General features: G+C 41.5%; 1 long non-coding RNA gene across 1 annotated transcript; it reads left to right on the top strand.

The window, feature by feature from the left end:
- Window positions 1-4,599: 4,599 nt before the first annotated feature.
- On the top strand, window positions 4,600-16,056 carry LOC133622950 (uncharacterized). Its single transcript, XR_009817834.1, has 4 exons — window positions 4,600-4,707; window positions 4,983-5,142; window positions 5,232-5,391; window positions 15,915-16,056. It is a non-coding gene; the product is annotated as an uncharacterized lncRNA (long non-coding RNA).
- The last annotated feature ends 1,227 nt before the right edge of the window (window positions 16,057-17,283 follow it).

The raw sequence follows: 17,283 nt of genomic DNA, 5'->3' as shown, positions 1-17,283 counted from the left end.
GGAAGAGCCAGGACACGTTGGGAAGACTATGTCTCCCGGCTGGCCTGGGAACGCCTCGGGATCCCCCCCGGGAGGATCGGGACAAAGTGGCTGGGTAGAGGGAAGTCTGGGCTTCTCTGCTTAGGCTGCTGCCCCCGCGACCCGACCTCGGATAAGCGGAAGAAAATTGATGGATGGATGGAGGTTAAAACTGGTGTAAATTAAAATCCCTTATATATGCGACAGGTGATCGTTTCCGTCAGTAAAAAAATAAATCAGTAAAATATAAAAAGCTAATCTTTCAAATGGCTCTTTGAAATTAGTAATTTCACTTCAGTTTTCACTTTCACTTTCCTTTTTTATCGTGTTGCCCCAAGATGCATAGGGAGCCATAATGAAGTGCAACAAGTTGACACTTGAGCAGTTTTGAAATTATGTTTTCTGTTTGTTTTGTTGCTTTGTGAAATCGTACGTGCACAATGTGTATTATTTATTGCTATTTATTTTTTAATTTTGTTGTGGCTAACTTTGTAGCTGTACTACATACAGCTACAAAGCTGAAGCGGCAGGTGGTTGCATCAGCTCTGTGCTCTATCAATGTCTTAAAGGCCTACTGAAACCCACTACTACCGCCCACGCAGTCTGATAGTTTATATATCAATGATGAAATCTGAACATTGCAACACATGCCAATACGGCCGGGTTAGCTTACTAAATTGAAATTTTAAATTTCGCGCTAAATATCCTGCTGAAAACGTCTCGGTATGATGACGTCTGCGCGTGACGTCACAGATTGTGGAGGACATTTTGGGACAGCATGGTGGCCAGCTATTAAGTCGTCTGTTTTCATCGCAAAATTCCACAGTATTCTGGACATCTGTGTTGGTGAATCTTTTGCAATTTGTTCAATGAACAATGGAGACAGCAAAGAAGAAAGCTGTAGGTGGGACGCGGTGTATTGCGGCCGACTTCAGCAACACAAACACGGCCGGTGTTTCATTGTTTACATTCCCGGAAGATGACAGTCAATCTTTACCATTGGTCTGTGGAGAACTGGGACAACAGAGACTCTTACCAGGAGGACTTTGAGTTGGATACGCAGACACGGTGCCGTGAGTACGCTTCCAAACATTTGATCGCTTGCCCGTACGTGCGTGCCACTATGTGCATGTCACGTACGTAACTTTGGGGACTTTGGGGAAATATATGTGTTGTATGAACTTTGGGGAGGTGAACGGTACTTTGGGCTGTGGGATTGAGTGTGTTGTGCAGGTGTTTGAGTTGTATTGGCGGGTTATATGGACGGGAGGGGGGAGGTGTTTGTTATGCGGGATTAATTTGTGGCATAATCAATATAAGCCTGGTTGTGTTGTGGCTAATAGAGTATATATATGTCTTGTGTTTATTTACTGTTTTAGTCATTCCCAGCTGAATATCAGGTCCCACCCGCCTCTCACAGCATCTTCCCTATCTGAATCGCTCCCACTGCCCTCTAGTCCTTCACTCTGACTTTCCTCATCCACGAATCTTTCATCCTCGCTCAAATTAATGGGGAAATCGTCGCTTTCTCGGTCCGAATCGCTCTCGCTGCTGGTGGCCATGATTGTAAACAATGTGCGGATGTGAGGAGCTCCACAACCTGTGACGTCACGTGCATATCGTCTGCTACTTCCGGTACAGGCAAGGCTTTTTTATCAGCGACCAAAAGTTGCGAACTTTATCGTCAATGTTCTCTACTAAATCCTTTCAGCAAAAATATGGCAATATTGCGAAATGATCAAGTATGACACATAGAATGGACCTGCTATCCCCGTTTAAATAAGAAAATCGCATTTCAGTAGGCCTTTAAATGTACTTTGTGTTCTTTCATCGTTTCCTTCTTGTTTTCATGTTTTGTACCTTATTTTTTTGTGGACTTTTTGAGTGAAGTTGAGTTTGAGTTTATTTGGAACATGCGTGCATACAACATGATACATCACAATTTCCGGTTTCTCTATTCAACATGTTCGAAAAGGAGTAGGAAGAAGCAGAGCTTATTTAATCCTACCCCTTGTCATGTCGGGGTCGCATCTTACTGCGTGGTCGTTCTCTCAGGATGCAGACGGACAACTCTGGACGAAGCGTGCAGGTAGGAGATGATTTAATTGTCATAAATCATATAAGAGATACAAACATGTAGGAAACAACCAAATGGTAAGCTAAGGTACAAACTTAGCACAGGAATAATGAACTAGGAAACAGGAATAACCAAACGTAACTGTTGCATATAGCAAACAAGGAAGCCAGACCGAGTGTGGCGCACAACGTAATAGCTCTCTGATTAGTGCCCGGCAGCAGGTGAGCGTGCTGAACACTAATCAGAAGCAGGTGAAACCAATCAGCACCCATGGTAACCAAAACAAACCCAGGGGTGCACAAAACAGGAAGTAATATAGTTCAAAACTAAACAGAACATGACTAAACACAACTTGATCCGGGCAACGGATCATAACACCCCTTTTCCTTTACATAGCAGTTGCTAAAACTTTTGTTCACTTCCCGTTCTCAATTTATTCACAATATACTCCATAAGTGATAACATCCATCCATCCATCTATTTTCTACCGCTTAATCCCTTCGGGGTCGCGGGGGCGCTGGAGCCTATCTCAGCTACAATTGGGCGGAAGGCGGGGTACACCCTGGACAAGTCGCCACCTCATCGCAGAAGTGATAACATTAAAACATGAATAAATCATTAGTGAAGTAAGTTATATTTCATATGGGGAGATGAGTAAGATTATCTTAAAAATGAACGGATGGATGAAATCAATTCAGAATGTTTATCATGGTTCTTCTTCTTTGTACTTTGTAAACACTTTAAGTTTGAAGACTTTCTTGAAGTGGATCATATTAGTACTTTGTTTGATTTCTTTGCTTAATCCATTCCATAATTTAATTCAACATACTGATATACTGAAGGTTTTAAGTGTTGTACGTGCGTACACATGTTTTAAATTTAATTTTTCTCTAAGATTATATTTCTCCTCTTTTGTTGAGAATAATTGTTGTATATTCTTGGGTAGCAGATTGTAGTTTGCAGAATTGTATCTGTTTGCATTGATTGATTGATTGAAACTTGTATTAGTAGACTGCACAGTACAGTACATATTCCGCACAAATGACCACTAAATATTAACACCCGAATAAGTTTTTCAGCTTGTTTAAAGTCGGGGTCTGGGGTTCCTGTCGCTGGCCGGCTTGGCTGCGTGGGGGCGGTGGTCCCTGGTTCCCTGGGCACCACGCCTCCTGTTTGTGAGTTGGGCTCTCGGGGGTGATGGGGCCGTGCTCTGGCTCCCACGCACTCTGGGAGTCGAATGTATTGTACATGCAAATTCACATATGCTCACATACGTACATAGGTACCTACGCTCCCACATACATACACAAATACAGTACATATTTACCTACCTAATGTTCGTACATCCACACGCACATTCAATATACAAACATACACATACACATACTGTACATATACATTCACTGTACAAACACATATACACATTCTGTACATATACATTCACTGTACAAACACATATACACATTCTGTACATATACAAGTACATATGCATACTTACACTCATGCACATAATCACGTTTCATCAAACATATATTAACGTTGTTGCCCTAGGGTAAACTGGGTGTAACACATGGCACACTGACAAAGCTTAACCTATTGTGACTATAACAATCTACAAGGTTAATGTAGGTTGCTTCTCTTTCTCCCCCTCCATTTTTCTGCATTCTTTCGTATCTCAAGTTATCATTACGTATATGTATTGTTGCATTTAAACAACTGTATTGTTGATAATAAAGGTAAATTATTGGTATTGTTCATTATCAATAGCGCTATTTCTATTGGTATTTGTATTGATCCATTTGTAGTGTAATAATGCTCATTGTCATTTCTGTATTATTTTTTATTTTTCGCTAACTGCTTATTTGCTATTACTTTTACCATCATATTTGTACATGTCATATTTGCTGATGTTGCTCTATTGTTGTTGTTGTTGTTGTTTGCTGTTGTTGTTTTTGTCTCTCTGTCTAATCCCCCTCTTGTCCCCACAATTTCCCCCTCTGTCTTCTTTTTTTCTCTCTTTCTATCCCCTCCTGCTCCGGCCCGGCTGCACTAAATGATAATATAAATACATTTAATAAAGTCAAATACAAATAAGGCAACAAGAGAAGTATCCTACACTTCTCTTTTGTAAAGTAAATCTGAACAGCCGACATGGGCATCTACATCAACTATATGATTTGCCTGAGAAGCTGGACAGGACATAAAAAAAAAAAAATAAAAAAAAAAAATAAAAAAAAAAAATAAAAAATAAAAAATAAAGTCGGGGTCCACGTTAATCAATTCATGGTAAATGCAAATTCACTATGTCGTGGAATTTCAGTATTTTCGATTCAATGAATAAAGGGTTTGGATGTTTTTGTATGTGCACTGCAACTGCATGATTTCCCCTTTGTGGGATGACTAAAATATATCCTAGCCCTCTTCGGCTGTTCCACCCCAGTCCTGAAGGGGGCCACAATTACAGTTTTCCCAAACCAAATAAAGAAGAATAGAAGTCTACTGGCGTTTTTTCCACAGCGATAATGACCAAGACAATATGTGTTCCTCTTCTAAAAGATTAGATTAGCAGATTTGCCATAATCCTGCTAACGTGGAAACACACACGACAGAAGGTAATTAACATTCCTCGTTAGGTTATTTATAGTCGGCACTTTCGCGAGTGGAACCACTGACAATTTAATTGTACGTCATATAGCCTTGTTCCCTTTCCTGAGAGTATTCTTGCAAAGTGTCCTACAATAACATTTGGAGGCTATTAGCGATGTAACAATGTATATGTTGTTGTTATCACACACGAGAGAGCGCCTCCCGAGCCTCGCACTCATTAACCGTCCCCCCAGAGTGGTTGCCAGGCGTACCTTCATCACCCGCCTCTTATCTCTGACAGCTTGTTTGGCATCTCCAGTCTGCACCAGCTGGACCCCCTCACTGACAACCTGCTTGCCCACAGAGGAGAGGAGTCTGCTGGGGTTGGAGGATGCTGAAACATGGGTGCCGCTCCCTAAAACACGCACACAAATTCAGCCACGCTGCACAAAACACCTGCTGTAAATGTTTTTTTTCTTCACCTAGTTGTGTGGACGTTTAATCGCATGTCTTTCTTTCTCCTTTTTTTTTCTTCTCCTCACACGTTGAGGTCGGAGGTTAAGCAGGCAGCTCTTCAGAGGTTCTGTTCCTCCTTAACCCTTCGTTGCCAGACCAAAATGAGGGGGGCAAGAATGAGGTGGGCTCAGAGGGGCCTCCTGCTTTTTCAAGATGGATCGGTTCTCCTCCTGCTTGCTGGTACAGTAAACGAGGTCAGTAATGCACGTAAGAATAATAGAAGGTTGTACATATTCCCCTGCAAATATGACTTTTAAAATGATTACCCATTCAGGACTGTAACCTGGTTTTAAAATGGCAGATTTTCTATGATATAAAATAACGGTAATGCGTGTGTGTGTGTGTGTGTGTGTGTGTGTGTGTGTGTGTGTGTGTGTGTGTGTGTGTGAGATCATCAGTCAGTCGAGGACTTTCTCATACACATGTTCCAACACTAGATGGATGAACCTTTGTGATCAAAGAGCTTAAGTGCCGCTTATCTCCTGACACACACACACACTCATACACACATACTCCTCCATCCACTTTTTGCACATTCTCCTTTCCTCATTTTTTAACAAATTCAAGAAAATGCACCAACTGACCCCCCACTCCTCCACCTGCCAATATAAAATAATGTAATAAATAATAATGGAGAAAAAAAAGTTGTTTTAGCGTGGGTACAAGTAACATGCAACATGCTTTATAAAAATAAAAATAAAAATAAAAATTGTATAAAAATAATAGAATAATTCTCAACCTTTTTTCACCAAGTGAAGTTGCTTATCTGTTTTTATCCAGTGCTTTCATGCTTTTATTTCTATTTGTATCTATGTTTCTGTTTTATCTAGTGTTTATCTAGTGCAGTGGTTCTTAACCTTGTTGGAGGTACCGAACCCCACCAGTTTCATATGCGCCTTCACCGAACCCTTTAGTGAAAATTAAAATGTTTTTTTCTTTCAAATTCAAGACAAAGTTATGTTTTTTTAACTGGTGCACAAAATGAACCATGCATGAACATCACCTTGTTCAAAGAACAACACAAACACAGTGCATGAACTCACAACAAATTACACACCTGCAAATCAGATGGAAAATTAGAGGGAAAATTGTTTGGGGGTATCCATTTTTATTTACACGATGAGTTGGGTGTGTCTTGACCTCAGCGGCGGAGGCTCCGCCGAACCCCTGAGGGCGACTCACCGAAACCCTAGGGTTCGATCGAACCCAGGTTAAGAACCATTGATCTAGTGTGTGTCTTGATTTCATTTGTATTTTAATTTTTTATTATTAATTCTTACTTTCTATTTTATTTTTATACTTTGTAGCACTTTGAGATTTTAACAAATATAAAGTGCGTTACAAATGTAATTCATTATTATTATTATTATTATTAAGTACCACCTCAGAAAACACTTGGCTCTCCAAGTACCACCATTAAAATACAGTAGCATAGTAGGCCTAAGTATTCATTAAAAACAAGGCAGAGGTTTTATTTAACAATACTTTTGGCCACTAACATTACACACAGTTTGAATAGTAACACTGTGTTTGAATATTTCATTGAGTGATTCTTTGACTACAATTTGAGAATCACTGCACTTGAATGTACTACAAACAACTACAGTCATGTATGAAGTCATTTAAAAATGATGTACAGCACCTGCTTCTCCATCAAACACACCATCAGCAGCTTTTCTATATTTTCATGGATAAATGTCTGCTGTTTAGACATAATTTTGACACCTAATTCTGCTTCTGTCAGTGACGCGCTGTCAGGGGAGGCAAGTGAGGCAGTGCCTCACCTTGCCACCAGGGGGTAAAAAGGCTTAACCATGAGATGTTCAAAAACGAAGTAATAAAATAAAATATGTTTTAATATTTCTCTTTTGGATCTATGCTTTCTATGTGATTTTGGTGAGGTTCCTGTATATTTTGATAATGTACATGGTCATAATCGCGGAAATTCCGTGTTTCCTGATGAAAATAACGCGGCAGACGAAAAGTGAGGCAGACACAGGTGGTGCCTCCACGGCTCCACACAAAGTGTATTGAGCGTGTGTGCGCGAGGGGGCGCGTGCTTGTTGCCACAGGGAAAAGGCAGGCCATGAGGCAGCAAGTACCTCTGCCTCAAAGTAGGGGGCGATATATTGTCAACTTGCAGTTCAAAAGTTCATGAACCCTTAAGAAGTAGAAGAAGAAAACAACAGACAACAACTGCTACACTTCCCACAAACTGTGACGCTTTTTCGCCCAAAAAATGGAGGATTTGATTTCTAAAATAAGGAATTTTTCAAGACTGGACTTTCAATCAAAGCAAGAAGTCATTAATACTGGGAGACCAACGCCAGAGCTGCCAGATTTGGTTCAAAGGTGTGTGATCTGAGGACAGAAAGTAACGCGTTCATTTCAAAAGGATTGGTATACTGGAAAAGAATAGCTTTTTGGCTGTGCTACAAAAAAAATTATTTATTGCTTTCCCTGCTTTTTATTCTCAACGAGTGGTCGTGTTGGACCCAGATGGGATATACTGAGGTGACGACTTGTCCAGGGTGTACCCTGCCTTCCGCCCGAATGCAGCTGAGATAGGCTCCAGGACCCCTCGCAATCCCGAGAGGGACAAGCGGTAGCAAATGGGTGGGATGGATTTGAAAAACCTGCCAATAAGCCTCGAAAAACATAAAAGCTCATCTGCCCACATTCAAGGTCAGATTTCTTTAAAAACGTTTGGAATATCATGTATTGATCTGGCTCTAAATGAACAACGGAGACTACATTTCAGCATCCACAATGCCAGTGTAAAGGAACATCATGAGATAATAAAAGAGCTGATAAACACTACTTGCTTTTTGGGGAAACAGGAGCTTGCTTTTCGTGGCAATTATCTCAATTGAGAAAGAGAGACTTAAAACTCTACAACAAAGTCATAGAGATCTTCGTCCAGAAGGAAAGGCGAATGGACTTAATTTACAAGTAAAGGTAAGATATACCGTCAAGTGCAGGGGTCCCCAAACTACGGCCCGCGGGCCGGATATGGCCCGCCAGCGTCCAAAATCCGGCCTGCGGGAACTCCCAAGTTTAAAAATGTTAAATTATTTTTTTTTTTTAATCTTTCCTTTATAATCCATTTTCCACCGCTGGTTACTCTCGGTGTCTCCTAGACGCTCAGGCAAATCATATTGTCTAAAAATACATTTTCCCATCGATAACGTTATATATATATATATATATATATACACAGCTCGGCCCCCGGCCAAATTGTTTTAACCCAATGCGGCCCCCAAGTCAAAAAGTTTGGGGACCCCTGGTCTAGTGTCTGCCCTGCAGTGCTGTGTTAAATGTGTGCTAAGTGTGTTGAAATGTTTTATTCTAGCATCATACTGTGTGTTTTTGTGATTTTGAGCTGGTGCCATTGCATCATACTGTCATGTTTGTCAATCTGACTTGTGAGTCAGTGATTTAGCATCATACTGTATGTTTGTAAATCTGACTAGTGGGTCGGTGCCTCCCCAACCTCAAACCTCACTGCACGTCACTGGCTTCAGTATGGTGCAGACTAGCAGTGATACGCTCAAATTTATTTGCCAAGTTGCGGACACGCTATAAGCTAATGCTTTTGATTGATTGATTGATTGAGACTTTTATTAGTAGGTTGCACAGTGAAGTACATATTCCGTACAGTTGACCACTAAATGGTAACACCCGAATAAGTTTTTCAACTTGTTTAAGTCGGGGTCCACTTAAATTGATTCATGATACAGATATATACTATCAGATATATACTATCATCATAATACAGTCATCACACAAGATAATCACATTGAATTATTTACATTATTTACAATCCGGGGCGGGGGGGCGGGGGGTTAGGTTTGGTTGTTATCATCAGTCATCAACAATTGAGAACAGAGAAATGGATATTGGAACAGTGTAGGATATGACTTGGTAGGATATGGACAGCAAGTAGTGGGCAGATAAAGAGAGAGAGAAAGAGAGAGAGAGTAGGACCAGATGTTTTGGTCGGATCTTACGGGGTTCACTGTAACATTTGCTACGCCAAATAACTCAAAAGTTTTGCTTTCCACTTAAAACATAACCATTCGCCGAGAGACAGCTCTTATCTCAAAACACCACCGTACTTCTTAATCCCGTTTATTAATATTTTCTTATAAAACTGAAAACCATTTGTGGTCTTACCTTTTGTTTGAATACAGTGTACATTCATTCTTTACCCAGGAAAATATTTTATGCTTTGATGTAAAAGTCCTCCATATTTTTTTCCCATCAGAGGTTTGCAAGTTTCTGCCCTCCATTCAAACATGAAATAGGAAAATGCAGCTTACTTTACAAAACGGAAAAAAACCAACAATTGGAATCATACAGAAAATATTGTCAGAAAATGTTAGGCAGGAACCCAAAACGCAAGGCAGATAGATTCACAAAAAATATAGAATTTATTATACAGAAGCTGACAAGACAAAATGGCAAAAAGTCTCAACAAAAAGCGAAGCATAAGGCTTGATATGTCAGTGTATGTTGGTGACGAACCCCAAGATGCAGAGATGGCAGGCTTTGTCCAGAAAAACATGATTTAATTTAACACTATAGCAAAAAAACAAACAAAAGGGTACAAACAAAAGGCGCGGAGAACAAACTTGGCTATGAACTAAAATAGCACAAAGGCTAACTGTCGACAAGAAACAAAAACACTTATTGTGACACGAAGGAACTATGACATGAGCAGAGTGAACAAAAGTAGACAGAGCTACAACGACAAGTATTATGACAGGTAGTAGTGACATCGACAATGACAATAATCCAGCCCTGACTGGAGGGGAAGGCAGGTTTAAATAGCAGCTGGCTGATTGACACCAGGTGTGGCTAGGTGCCAATCAGCCGCAGCTGAGGGGAAGCAGCACTCAGGGAGACAATGAGGAAATAACCAAAATAAGAGCGTTGACAGGAAATGACAGAGGAAAAACTAAAACTTGACCAAACTGTCAGGGACAAGCCTGACATGATAAAAGATACAAAGTACAACAGAAGCAAAAATGAGTAATAAACAGTAAATAGTCCACCAACATTTGCGAATCAATACTGCTTGGGAAAATAAAGATAACTAAAAAAATGTGGCTTGAAGCCGGAAAAAGTAGGGAAAAAAAAAAACTAGTCACCAAAACTAGGGCGAGGAAGCAAGAAGCCAGGAGTAGATAACAACTGAAAATACTTGCAAACACCAGGATCTCAAAGACACGAAGGGCAGAACATCGAAGTAACAAACTACAACACACAATTGCAGTCCCTTGCTTAACAAGGCCTAATTGCCTAATCAGTCCCAGGTGTGACTCCTGGCTCCGCCCCCTCATCAGGCCCAGCAATGTCTACAAAGGGAAACAAACGGGTGAAAAACAGAACAATAGCCAAGAAGGCAATAACAAAGACAAAGACTACAAAACCCCAAAATAATAAATCTTGCATCATAAACCCCACGCCCCAATGACCACCACCTGGTGGCCTACCTGGTCTCTCAGGGAACTTATTGTAGAAGTTTGCAATTACAGATGGGTCTGAGATAAGTTTACGCGAGATCCACGAGTGATCCTCAGGACCATAACCTTCCCAATCTACCAAGTATTGGACGCCCCAGCCGCATCTGCTAGAGTCAATAATGGCCTTAACCTCAAATGCTGGATGACCGTCAACCAGCCTGGGAGGAGAAAGCACAGCTGGAGGGCTGAAAGGACTGGTAACAACTGGCTTGAATTTAGACACATGATAAGTGGGATAAAAGTTGGCAGTTTGAGTCTGACCGCACCCGGGTTGATAATCTTCTTCACCTCAAAAGGCCCCTCGTAACGAGGAGCCACATTCTTAGAGGATAGAGAATTAGGTAAGTCTTTAGATGACAGCCACACCTTCTGACCTGGAGCATAGGACGGCGCTGCAACACGATGGCAGTTGGCTGCACGCTGATTGCGTCTAGACCTCTTTTTCAGGGCTGTCTGAGTGTTGTGCCAAGCCTGGCGAGCCCGTCGGAAATGCTGTTCCGAGGAGGGAACGGTTATTTCTGACTCCAGAGATGGAAAGACTGGAGGCTGGAACCCATAGGCCAAGTAGAAAGGAGACTTTCCAGTTGCTGACCTGATAAGGGTGTTATGGGTGTATTCAATCCAGGGAAGTTGGCCCGCCCACTTAGTTGGGTCCTGATAGCAAACACATCTGATAGCAGCTTCCATGTCCTGATTAATGCGTTCCGACTGACCGTTAGTCTGGGGATGGTAGCCGGAAGAGAGACTGAATGACGCACCCAACGCCTTGCAGAAAGCCTACCATACCACACCGCTGATGTAAACCGAGGTCCTCTGTCCGAGATAATATCCAAAGGAATCCCATGAAGGTCCCAATGTTGAGAACTGTGGTGTACCGGTTGAAAGGTGGTAATCCTGTAACAAAGTCCAAAGCAATTTGGGATCAGGGTCTTAATGGAACAGGGAGGATCAAAGCAGACCTGCTGGGTCCTGAAGGAATGACTTACTCCGGGAGCACACAGAGCACGCCGCCACAAACTGCTTGGTGTCTGCAGCCATTGTTGGCCATCAGAAGTGCTGCGACAACAACAATAGAGTGCGACGTAATCCCGGATGACAAGCCAATTTGGAGGAATGACCCCAAACCAGGTATCTGCCCGTAATTCAGGAACGACAAATTATCGTACAGAAGGGCAGCCAACAGGTGCATGGGTATTCCGAAATACGTCCAACACCTGATCTTCCACCTCCCACTGGAGAGCCCCCACCACTTGGGATTGAGGAAGGATGGTCTGGAAAGAGGATGGCACTGGAAAGAGCATCCGGTTTTCGGTTAAGAGATCCCAGACGATAGGTGAGAGTGAAACGGAATCTGGTCAGCAATAGAGCCCACCTCGCCTGGCGGGCATTAAGTCTCTTGGCGGAGCATAAATATTACAAATTCTTATGGTCAGTAAGCACCAGAAACGGATGAAAAGAGCCCTCTAACTAATGCCTCCACTCCTAAGGCCAGCACCACGGCCAGCAACTCTCTATTACCGATATCATAGTTTCTCTCAGCTGAAGAAAGACAGCGCGAAAAAAAAGTGCAGGGGTGGAGTTTACCATCATCGGCACTACGTTGAGACAACACTGCACCCACCCCTGTCTCTGAGGCACCAACCTTCACCGTAAACTGAAGAGTGGGGTCAGGGTGGGACAACACAGGAGGGGAAGTAAATCATTTCTTTAACCTGTTGAACACTGCCATTGCCTCCTCAGGCCACCTAAACAGAACCTTCAGCACACGGCTATAGTTTCTAAAAAAGCGTCTGTAAAAGTTAGCAAAACCCAAACATTTCTGAAGAAGCTTCCAAGAGGTAGGCGTAGGCCAATCAAATGCCTGAATCTGTCCCTTTTCAACAATGAATCCAAGAAAAGAAACTGTAATGAAACGCACACTTCTCTGCCTTAACAAATAGTCGGTTCTTAAGTAATCTTTGAAGGCGCACAAGCTTAATATGTTCCCCAAGGGATGACGAAAAAATCAAAATGTCATCCAGGTAGACAAATACAAAACGGCCAAGCATGTCTCGTAACACATCATTGATTAATTTCTGAAAGGTAGTTGTACCATTAGTGAGCCCGAACGGCATGACCAAATATTCAAAATGACCCATCGGTGTATTAAATGGTGTCTTGCACTCATCCCCCTCTCTGATCCGAACCAGGTGATAAGCATTACGCAAGTCTAGTTTGGTGAACACAGTGGCAGAATGCAGTGGAGTAAATGCGGACCCCATAAATGGCAGACGGTACTTATCCCTCCCTGTGATATCATTGAGTGCTCTATAATCAATACAGGGTCTTAATGAGCCATCTTTCTTGTCTACGAAAAATAATCCTGCACCAAGAGGGGACGAAGATGGTCGTTTTAGACTTGAAGTGAGCGAGCTAGATATACAGTCCTCCCTAGAGCGACGTTCAGCAAGGGAAATATTAAAATGGCAAGAAGAAGGTAGGGGTGCAGCCGTAAGTAAATTCATAGCACAGTCGTAAAATTTATAGCACAGTCGTAAGGCCTATGAGGAGCAAGAGATAAAGCACAGTCTTTGCTAAAAATCTCAGCAAGGTCATGATAAGCGAGAGGCACTAGAGAGAGGTCAATCTCACTAACGGACACAGGATTTGGCATAAGTGACGGACATGCCGTCTGAATGTCAATGTGCATGACAAAAAACACTCCAGTCAGTAACACTTATCTTAGTCGAATCTATAAGGGATTGTGTATCTTAAGCCAAGTGAGCCCTAAAACAACCGGTGTAGACAGAGAATGTATAAGACATTTTTTTACAGATTCTCTGTGATTCCCTGCCAGAATTAAAGTCAAGGCAATTGCCCGATGGGTAATATGGGCTAGAATCTTACGATCAAGAGAGTGAACTATCTTAGGTGTAGTCAGCAGAACGGTAGGTATCTTATGCTCCGTTACAAAGTCCACATCTACGAAACAAGTATTTGCCCCAGAGTCAATCAAATAAATAAACTTGGTAGAACACCTCTCCCACAACAGAGTACCTTCCAACTGCAGACGTGCCAAGGAAAGGTCAGAGGTCGAGTGTCCCAAGGTGAAGTTCTGCTTGTCAGTAGACTGCAGAAGCTTAGGTTTGATTAGGTATCAAAGAACTATGTGGCCTGCCAGGCCACAATACAGGCACAATCGTAGTCTGAGCCAACGGCTGTGCTCAGTTGGCGAGAGATGGCTACCTCCCAGCTGCATGACCTCGTCAGTGTATCCAATGTAGCTGGTCCAGAAGTACAAACTCTAGCAGATGTGGACCCAGAATTCGCCAGACAGGTGGACGGAATGCTGCGTTCCATGGTCTTCTCCCTCGACCGCTCAAGTGTCATGCGGTGCCAGCTCATCTTTCATGCTCGGGTTGAGACTGGAGCGAAAAATGGAGCATAGAGCATGCTCATCCCACCCGCTTTCAGCTGCCAGAATCCGAAAGGAGATGGAATGTTCTGCCACTGACTCTTTGTCTCGACGCAACGTTATCAGTCGATCTCCCGCTTCTCTTTCAAGGGTGATCAAACACTTGCCTGGACTCCACCACAAAGTTTGTCAGAGAGTCTCGGAGTTCAGGGCAGTTCTTGAAGATTGCGACTGCCCAAGCCGTTGCACCACCGGTAAGAAGACTGACCAGGTTTGCCACCCTTGCTCGAACAGACGAATAAGTGGAAGGCTGGAAGTCGCACATCAACTGGCTGTGGTGGATGAAGGTATTGTACTCCAAAAAGTCTCCCTCGAATCTGGCCAGAGATGCAATACTGGGTTGACGTGACCCAGGAAGTGATGGTCTGGTGGCAGGTGACAGAAAGGACATCTCCTCGAAGTTGGCTGCCAACGACTGGACCATAGCGTTCAAATCTTGCAGGGCATTCTCATGGTCGTTGAGCCTTCGGCCCATAGTGCTTATAGCCAAGCCAACCTCCTCAGTCTCGGATGGTTCCATTGTTGGTTCGTTCTGTCAGGATCCGTGAGCCAGGAACCCAAAACGCGAGGCAGGTAGATTCACAAAAAATAGGGAATTTATTCCACAGAAGCTGATGAGGCGAAATGGCAAAAAAAAGTCTCAACAGAAAGCAAAGCATAAGGCTTGATAAAAGGTACAAAGTACAACAGAAAAAGGGTAACTAACTAGTCACCAAAACTAGGGCGAGGAAGCAAGAAGCCAGAAGTAGATAACAACTGAAAACACTTGCAACCACCAGGATCTCAAAGACACGAAGGGCAGAACAATCGAAGCAACCAACCATTTCAGTCCCCGGCTTAAGAAAGCTTAATGGCCTAATCAGTATCAGGGGGCACCTGGCTCCGCCCCCTCATCAGGCCCAGCAGTGTCTACAAACAGGTGAAAAGAGAACAATGGCCAAGAAGGCAATAACATACAAAAACTACAAAACCCAAAAAATCATAAACATAACATATATATTTCAGTTCAATGGACACATATTATTTAGTCTATAAATGCACATCACTGCCATAGGTGACAGCTGAAACTACTACGGTTTTTAATGATTTTTATTTTTGTAGTTTCATTTTCTTTGCCGTTCTTATCAAATATCAGAGAAAATGTAATACAAGTGAAAAGTTTTTTGAAAATGCTCAGCATTACTGTAAGAGTATTGAGGTTATGTTTTCATACTAAAGTAATAACCAAAGTTATTGCTTGAATATATACATTCAGTTTGCCTCCGAGCAAGAAGCTTTTATTAAAAGGGACAGCAAACGTATCTTTATTTCATTAGGGACCGAATGGCTGCTTTGACTATATATGGATGCCTTTGCAGGACACTAAGGGGCAATTGTGCGAGGCTCGCCATTAATGATGTCATTTTGTGTAGAATAAGTGGCCCAAGATGGAGTGTCATTGCTAAAAGTTTATTATGCTTCATCTTTATTAGGCGGATGCTGCTCTTCCTGTTCTTGTGTGACTGCAGACTTTCACGTTAGAAAATGTACAGACTTTTACTTTTCATGTTTCAATAGTTGCATTCATTTGAGTCATTAAAGTGGCAACATGGCGAGTTGAAGTGCATCATCACTAATCAGAAAAAGAGTCATTCCAACCATTCGCTGTCATTTGCATGAAGAAATAAAATGAATGATAAAATTAACTATTTTTTATTAAGCAAAGTGTCCTGCACTTTGATCTGATCCCATCCAGCCATCCATCCATTTTCTACCGCTTGTCCCTTTTGAGGTCGCGGGGGGTGCTGGAGCCTATCTCAGCTGCATTCGGGCGGAAGGCGAAGTACACCCTGGACAAGGAAATACTCTTTAAAAGATGAATTCAAACTACAATGAACACTGAAAAAATAACATTTGTTGCATGTCCTCGCTTCCTAAATGAGATTTTTGATTAAATATGATAGTTTAAATGCTTCAGAATTGTTCTTACAAATTTTTGCTACTCTTTATTCCTACTATCCTGTAAGTGTATTCTATTAAAAAAATATGTCTATAAAATTCACGTATAAGTCGTGTTCCTGGCTTTTCACCTCTGTCCTGTTAGTTACCCTGTTACCCTGTTAAAAATATTAAAAAAATGCAACTATAATATCATCTGTATTTTTCAATTTTCAAAACAAAAAAATGCAACTAAAAAATCAAGAATGAGGGGGCCATGTTGATTAGGGTTTTTTTCAAAACACAAAATTGTGACTGAAAAATTCAAAGATGCAAGAGCCATTTTGACAGTTTTCGTTTTCAAAAAAAAATGTCAACTAAAAAAATCAAGTAGTTTTTTTTAATCCCACAATGGGGAAATGTTGTGGTTGCGGTGCAGACATTAACAAAGGTAAAAACGTAATACAAAACAATAAAAAGTAAAACAGTTTTTACAAATAATAATAACACCACTATTTACATTTGTGCATCTATATATATATATAGTACATCATTTTTATAATTTTATATTTAATTTGAGGTATTATATCTAATTAATATATACTAATATATTTAATTAATATTAATATAATGATATCAATAATATTAATATATTATTACATATTAAATATTTCTAAATAAAAAAATATGTTGTATGTTTTTATATACAGTACATATTATATTTATATTCAGTGTCGTCTGCTGTGTGGATGATCAGATTTATAGCTATTTTTCTATATATTGTAATAATACACTTATAAACTGTACATATTTACAGTTATGGTGACAATAAGCACTACATTGATATTAAACTGGTCTAAGGGAGTAGGCGTAGAATGGTACGATCCATCCTTGCTTCATGTAAAAGCCACAAGAACGGACTAATGCTGTTAAGACCCGGGAGCTAAATGAGAGTTTATGGCTGAAACCGCCTTGAAATCAGCCACGTAGATCTTAATATGAGCACGGGGGCTGTCAAGGGGAAAGAGAGCAAGAATCGGGTACGTCTAAAAGACAAAGGGTCAAAGGTTAAGGGTCAAACTAGCAGCAGACATGCCAGTCTAGGGTCAAAGGGGCTCAGACGAAGCTGATCACTAATGGAAGTGTATCTGCCTTATTGAGCTGCTTCTACTGCTGGACTCTCACTT

The sequence above is a fragment of the Nerophis lumbriciformis genome, linkage group LG12, assembly GCF_033978685.3.
Source record: "Nerophis lumbriciformis linkage group LG12, RoL_Nlum_v2.1, whole genome shotgun sequence".
Lineage (NCBI taxonomy): Eukaryota > Metazoa > Chordata > Actinopteri > Syngnathiformes > Syngnathidae > Nerophis > Nerophis lumbriciformis.
Note: the sequence above shows the minus strand (reverse complement) of the source record. Positions and strands in the feature narration are given on the sequence as shown.